General features: G+C 39.4%; 1 long non-coding RNA gene across 1 annotated transcript in view; it reads left to right on the forward strand.

Annotated features, from left to right (window-relative positions):
* LOC123980055 overlaps positions 1 to 6434 on the forward strand; it is a 13112-nt gene that overhangs the window by 5835 nt on the left and 843 nt on the right. The gene's annotated exons all lie outside the window — the stretch shown is intronic.

The raw sequence follows: 6434 nt of genomic DNA on the forward strand, positions 1-6434 counted from the left end.
GGGGGGGTCCATCAAATGTACGGCAGTCCATTATGTCTGAAAGAGATGGAACATAAACATTACCGTACAGTGTAGAGTCACAAACTGTCTTGCATAATCAGTGCATCAGGTACATCCATCCATAATAAAAGCACAATTGTCATATTGATAAACTGCTCCCAACATACAGGCACACTGATTTGTTTTAATTTGATGAGAATATTGCATATACTAATGAATACTCTGTGTACTATATATGACACATTGGATAACACTATAAAATTAGATGAGAGACAGAAAATGTTGAAATGTTAGTGATAAGGTAAGTTTACTGTGCTAAATAAAGCCAAAAATGTCCAACCATCATTTCAATTACAGCCTCATTGTGTTATGTTTCAGATTATTGAACAGAAAACATAATATTTATAGCTAGCTACCCATCTAGACAGCTGTAGTTATAGGTATTGTAGAAATAATGAGTTGGACTAATGGTTCATATCATACATGTAAACAGTTTTAAAGATGACAATCTGAAAGTAAAACCACAGACTGTATAAATAAGGGTAAAATACATACAGTCTAGCAAAGAAATAGGCCTTATGATCCTGCATAGTATTATACTGAGTTGTTGAGCTAATTTAGCTAGCGTCCAGTTTACCCTATATGGGCAACTCGACCTTGCAGACACACACACACACACACACACACACACACACACACACACACACACACACACACACACACACCTTTTCTGAGGTAACAGATAAGATGTATCACGTTTCTTGCATTCAAAAATATAACCATTAGGAAGCCTAGAACATGAAGTCCAATAACAAAATATCGTACCTTAAATTTTAGCATCAATGGCAGCCATTGTTTGAAGAGAGCTCATGGCAATAGCAACAAATGTTTTATTCCAACATTGCCACCCAGTGGATATAATTTCCATTACAAACTATGAGAAGAACAGCTAAAAATTTAGCTGTAATACGTTTAAATTACAGCAATTTGACCGCGAAAAAAGGTCAACCGCGCAGTTACAGTGCACGTTAAAGGGTAGATCACCCAGATGCGCTGATCACCGGACGAGAGAAAAAAAAAAAAAGAGCCCAACTCCTTATCCCTGCTGCTTTCAAGCCAATACCATGTAATACTAAAGAGATGTTGGGCCAGCCCAAGTGTCAGGTGACAAGTGTCATTATAGAAAAAATTAACCAAAGGGGCAGCGACCCCCTCCTATATGGCCCGGTTGTTAGCAATTAAATATATGTATTGTCATACGACCGGCCCCTGAGTTGCTGAGTCAGCCCACCGGGAAAATGTCTGGCGGACCAGATTGCCAGTCCACCACTGGCTCACAGACTAATAAAGCAAAGTATACATTTATTTGTTCCTGTGAACACACAAACACAGCTGATTATGAAGTATGGGCCAACAACTGCTAATGAGGCCAACACCCACACATAAATAAAGTTTGTGTGTGGGTCTAAACTTTTAACCACCAATGGGTGAATAATTAAGCTAGGAACTGCTCATGACTATTAAATGAAGTAAATTACTTGAGGGTATAGCAGGCTGAACTTATTCTAAAGCTCATTATCCCTGTCTAACTTTAGCCATAAGGATGTGTAAAACTCCTCAACACAGGTTAGTTTAAGATTAGACAAACCTATTTAGTAAATTCACTCACAGTCAAGTTAGACAAGATAAGTGTGCACACTTGGGCTGGGTCATTCACTTCATAGTCAGACACAAATATCTGAAAGGGCCCCAGACTTTGTGACCAGAATCTCTTACTAATTGCTGAAGGTGCCCGTTTTGTTGGCAGAATTAGAGTATAAAAGCATAGTAAATAGATATATGGTATATAAATTGATAGTTCAGCCAACCAGGAAAATGTGTAAAGAGTTAATTTGGTGTTGAGGTTGTGGCCTCAAGGATACGATAGAGATTGGTGAGTGACAATAATAACTTTCTTACAACTTAGTATACCGGAGTTGATGGTTAACACTGAGTCATCAAATGAACTGAAAGAGTTGCTTTTAGCAGTGGAACCACACACGCTTTCTTCTTAGTTGTATGGTGGGTTAACAACAAAGGTTCTCGTCATCATGCAACTCGTTACATGATGCGACATCCATGTAACAAGTTGTTCATGTACAGTGAGGTTCTGTCATTCTCTTCACTCCATGGGCGAGGGGGCTGTAACCTACATATGCAACACTTACAAGATCAGTCCACACTGTTTGAATACAGATTGCACTTTCAAAGCACATAACTGAATGGATGATACAAATACTCTTACTCAATATACTGTAGGATGACAATAATAAGGAGGGTGCTCCGGTTATATAGCCTCTTTAAGAGAGATTGGTCAGTGCTATGAATGTTAAGCCTGGCTATAGCCTTCCATAGACTGTATTCCACCACAGGAACTGAAGCAGCATCTGTGTTCAAGATCTGAGCTCACAAACTATTAAGCTATATGCTTTCAAAACATGTCCAAACTTTGCACACAGAACCAATTAGGAGTTTCTGCTATGACATTTTCATTAGCCTACCTTGCTGCAGTCACGCTGTACAGCCTACTGCAAAAGTGTCCATTCCTGGGCCTTGCACAAGGTTCATGGTGATGAATGATCGCATATATCGTATGTCCAAAATAAATATGTTGTGAGAGAGAATTCACTCTTCTGGGTCATTGTGCTGCTAAATGAATCTGAATCCTCTTTTCTCCCTAATGCTGCACATTCATATCAGACTCTGCAGACAGGAACTTTACAGGAAATCAGGCACAGTAGATCGGTGTGTGTGTGTGTGTGTGTGTGTGTGTGTGTGTGTGTGTGTGTTGATTGTTATTAAGTAGCATTTAAAACAACAACCTACCGTAACCCCCGGTGTTCTGGACGGACTAGCACCCAGAACACCGGGAGAAACGCCACAGACGTTGGCAGTGGCTTAAGTGGTGAGAGATAACATAGGGAGAAGAAAAGGAAGGAAGGTTTAAGTTTTGCTCGTGGGCCATTTGATGTTATCTGGTCAGTTGACGAGAAGTGACACTGACTAGCAAGTTGAACATGTTGACAAACAAAAGGCACAATCACAACCTGAATGGGGCGGGACATTAGAAAATGTTTGACATGCTACAGTAAACTTTCAAATGGTGAACACTATGGATTATTGAACATTTAGTACTTGCTTTAAACAAATTAAAGCCATTTTTATAATGATTGTATTAAAAAAAAAAACATAGGAATGAAACAGCTGTAAGTGTAATCAAGTGTACTATTATATGAAATTATAATGAATATAGTAAATATATTGTCATACTAGGAGAACATTATTAACTTAACATTACTCTCTTTAGTGTTATAGTATACTAATGCACTCATGTACATCGTTTCCTTCTCTAGATTGTGGATAGTCAGGGTAGTGGACAGATGTAGATTCAGCCAGAGCCAAGATGCCAGTGTGCCAATATGTGCTTCTTCTAGCCGCCTCCTCCTGAAAGCAACATGCTTCCCTTGTTCTGTTTTACTAGTTATTGCTATAAATATTCAAGTTGAGAAATACACATTTCATAATGTCAGTAATGCATTTTCCTTGATAATCAAGCAAGTAGACTCATACTACCATTTGTGTCAGGATCGATGGGTCCGCAGAGCAGGTGAGAGCCCAGTCTGGAGGTGAACAGACAAGTAAGTAGTAACAGATCAGAATAATAAAAATAACAAACTAATCCAGACACAAGCAGACAGAATACGAATACACTAATCACAAGGAACACAGACGGAAGCAAAGATAAAACAAAACTCAGAGCAGACATGGGCAAAACAACACAGAAGTACACAGACCAGGAGTAAACACTTCAGACATGAACTAAGGTACAGGACTAAGAACTAAGACACCAACTTGGAACTAGGATACGAGACATGGCAGATACGAAGTAACTTAAAGATGTGGATGAATGAAATAATGAAGGCTACACCGAGACTATAGCGAAATGATCAAAATCAGATTAATTAATGAAACTTGCGGAGAACATAAATTGACATCCAACAAACAGACAGAACCCAAGCATGACGGTAGAGAATTAACACATGAGGGACAGGAACAGAACCAAACAAGTACTAAGGCAGACACCGAGGACAGATCAGAACCACCACACAGAACAGGCAGAAGACTGGATACAAGACCACAGACAGACAGGACTGAAACCCAGACACAGAGAACCCAAAATCAAAACACAGAGAAGGCATGGCCAAAATAATATAACCCAGACAAGCTCAAGGCAGGATCGTGACAATTTGTTCCATTATGTCAAATAGCAATCGCAATATTATCCACAATAATCGCTATATGACATTTTCTTTAAATTGTCTAATCTTTTGTTTTGATATATTTAATTTAATCTATGTATATTTTCAACAAAAGTATACAAATTCCTTGAATCCGTGGAACATGTCATTCTGGAACAGTATGACATGAACAGTAATTTCTTTTGCAAAAAAATAAGTTTGAATCAAATTGTTATTTCCCAAGTCATCAGGGGGCACAAACTCCAGGCAGGACTAGGACCTCACTAAAAACTGGGCTATGGCCCTGTTAGGTGACATGTTTCTTCATTACCATTCAGAGGCGTAACAAGTTGGCACAGGGCCCCGATGCAAGATGGTCAAAGTGGGCCCTCCCATCACAATCAAAGTAGCATGATGTCAGTAGCAAATTAAAGAAGAGAAAGCTTGCAGCCTTAAAATGACCAACAGCTGAATGCACTTCACAGTTGACACCTAAATTAAATGAAACCAGAAAGCATTCTGTATAGACGATGATGCTATTATGACTATAATAGCAAGGCTCTCACAGTGATTGACTACCCTACTTGAACAAATTGGTGTTGGAGCCCCATAAGATTAAAACATAGCCTTACAGGTGACAGCGCACCATAACACATAGGAAAACATAACTGGTGACAGCGCACCATTACACATAGGAAAACATAACTGGTGACAGCGCACCATTACACATAGGAAAACATAACTAGTGACAGCGCACCATTACACATAGGAAAACATAACTGGTGACAGCGCACCATAACACATAGGAAAACATAACTGGTGACAGCGCACCATAACACATAGGAAAACATAACTGGTGACAGCGCACCATTACACATAGGAAAACATAACTAGTGACAGCGCACCATTACACATAGGAAAACATAACTGGTGACAGCGCACCATTACACATAGGAAAACATAACTGGTGACAGGACACCATAACACATAGGAAAACATAACTGGTGACAGTGCACCATTACACATTTATCCTTTAAATCCAGCTGGCAGTCACGGGCATTCTCAATTGAGAGTATGGCAAGTCCAGATAAATGGGTCTGTCCCATTAAGCTCCTCAAGTACAATTTTACAAGTTTCAGGTTGGATAAAGATCGTTCAGCAGAGGCTGCAGTCACTGGAATAGTTAAGCAGTAAAACGTTGTCCACTATCAACATCTTTGTTAGTTGTTGGATTGTTTTTACTTTTGACTGTCAGGATTTAGAGCTCATCATAGCACAGAGACAGCACTGGTGAAAATTACTAATGACCTCCTTATTGCATCAGACAAAGGACTTGTCTCTGTACTGGTTTTATTAGATCTTAGTGCTGCATTTGATACCATTGACCATCAGATCCTATTGCAGAGACTGGAATATTTCATTGGCATTAAAGGAACCGCTCTAAGCTGGTTTAAGTCCTATTTATCAGTTCGATTTCTGTTTGTACATGTTAACGATGAGTCCTCCATGCACGCCAAAGTTACTCATGGAGTTCCTCAAGGATCTGTCCTTGGACCAATCCTCTTCACTTTATATATGCTTCCTTTAGGCAATATTATCAGGAAACATTGCATAAGCTTTCATTGTTATGCAGATGATACTCAGTTATATCTATCGATTAAGCCAGATGAAACTCATCAGTTAGCTAAACTTCAAATGTGCCTTCAGGATGTTAAAACCTGGATGACCTGTAATTTTCTCATGTTAAACTCAGATAAAACTGAAGTTATTGCTCTGGGGCCTAAGCACCTCCGTGACGCATTATCTAAAGATATAGTTTCCCTGGATGGCATCGCCTTGGCCTCCAGCACCACTGTGAGGAATCTTGGAGTTATCTTTGATCAGGACATGTCGTTTAAGTCTCACATTAAGCAAATTTCAAGGGCCGCCTTTTTTCACCTACGTAATATTGCGAAAATCAGGAACATCCTGTCGAAAAATGATGCAGAAAAACTAGTCCATGCATTTGTTACTTCTAGGCTGGATTACTGCAATTCCTTATTATCAGGCTGCTCGAAAAAGTCCATTAAGACTCTTCAGCTGATCCAGAATGCTGCAGCACGTGTTCTGACAGGAACCAGGAAAAGAGATCACATTTCTCCTGTTTTAGCTTCTTTG

The sequence above is a fragment of the Micropterus dolomieu genome, linkage group LG12 (assembly GCF_021292245.1).
Source record: "Micropterus dolomieu isolate WLL.071019.BEF.003 ecotype Adirondacks linkage group LG12, ASM2129224v1, whole genome shotgun sequence".
Classification (NCBI taxonomy): Eukaryota; Metazoa; Chordata; class Actinopteri; order Centrarchiformes; family Centrarchidae; genus Micropterus; species Micropterus dolomieu.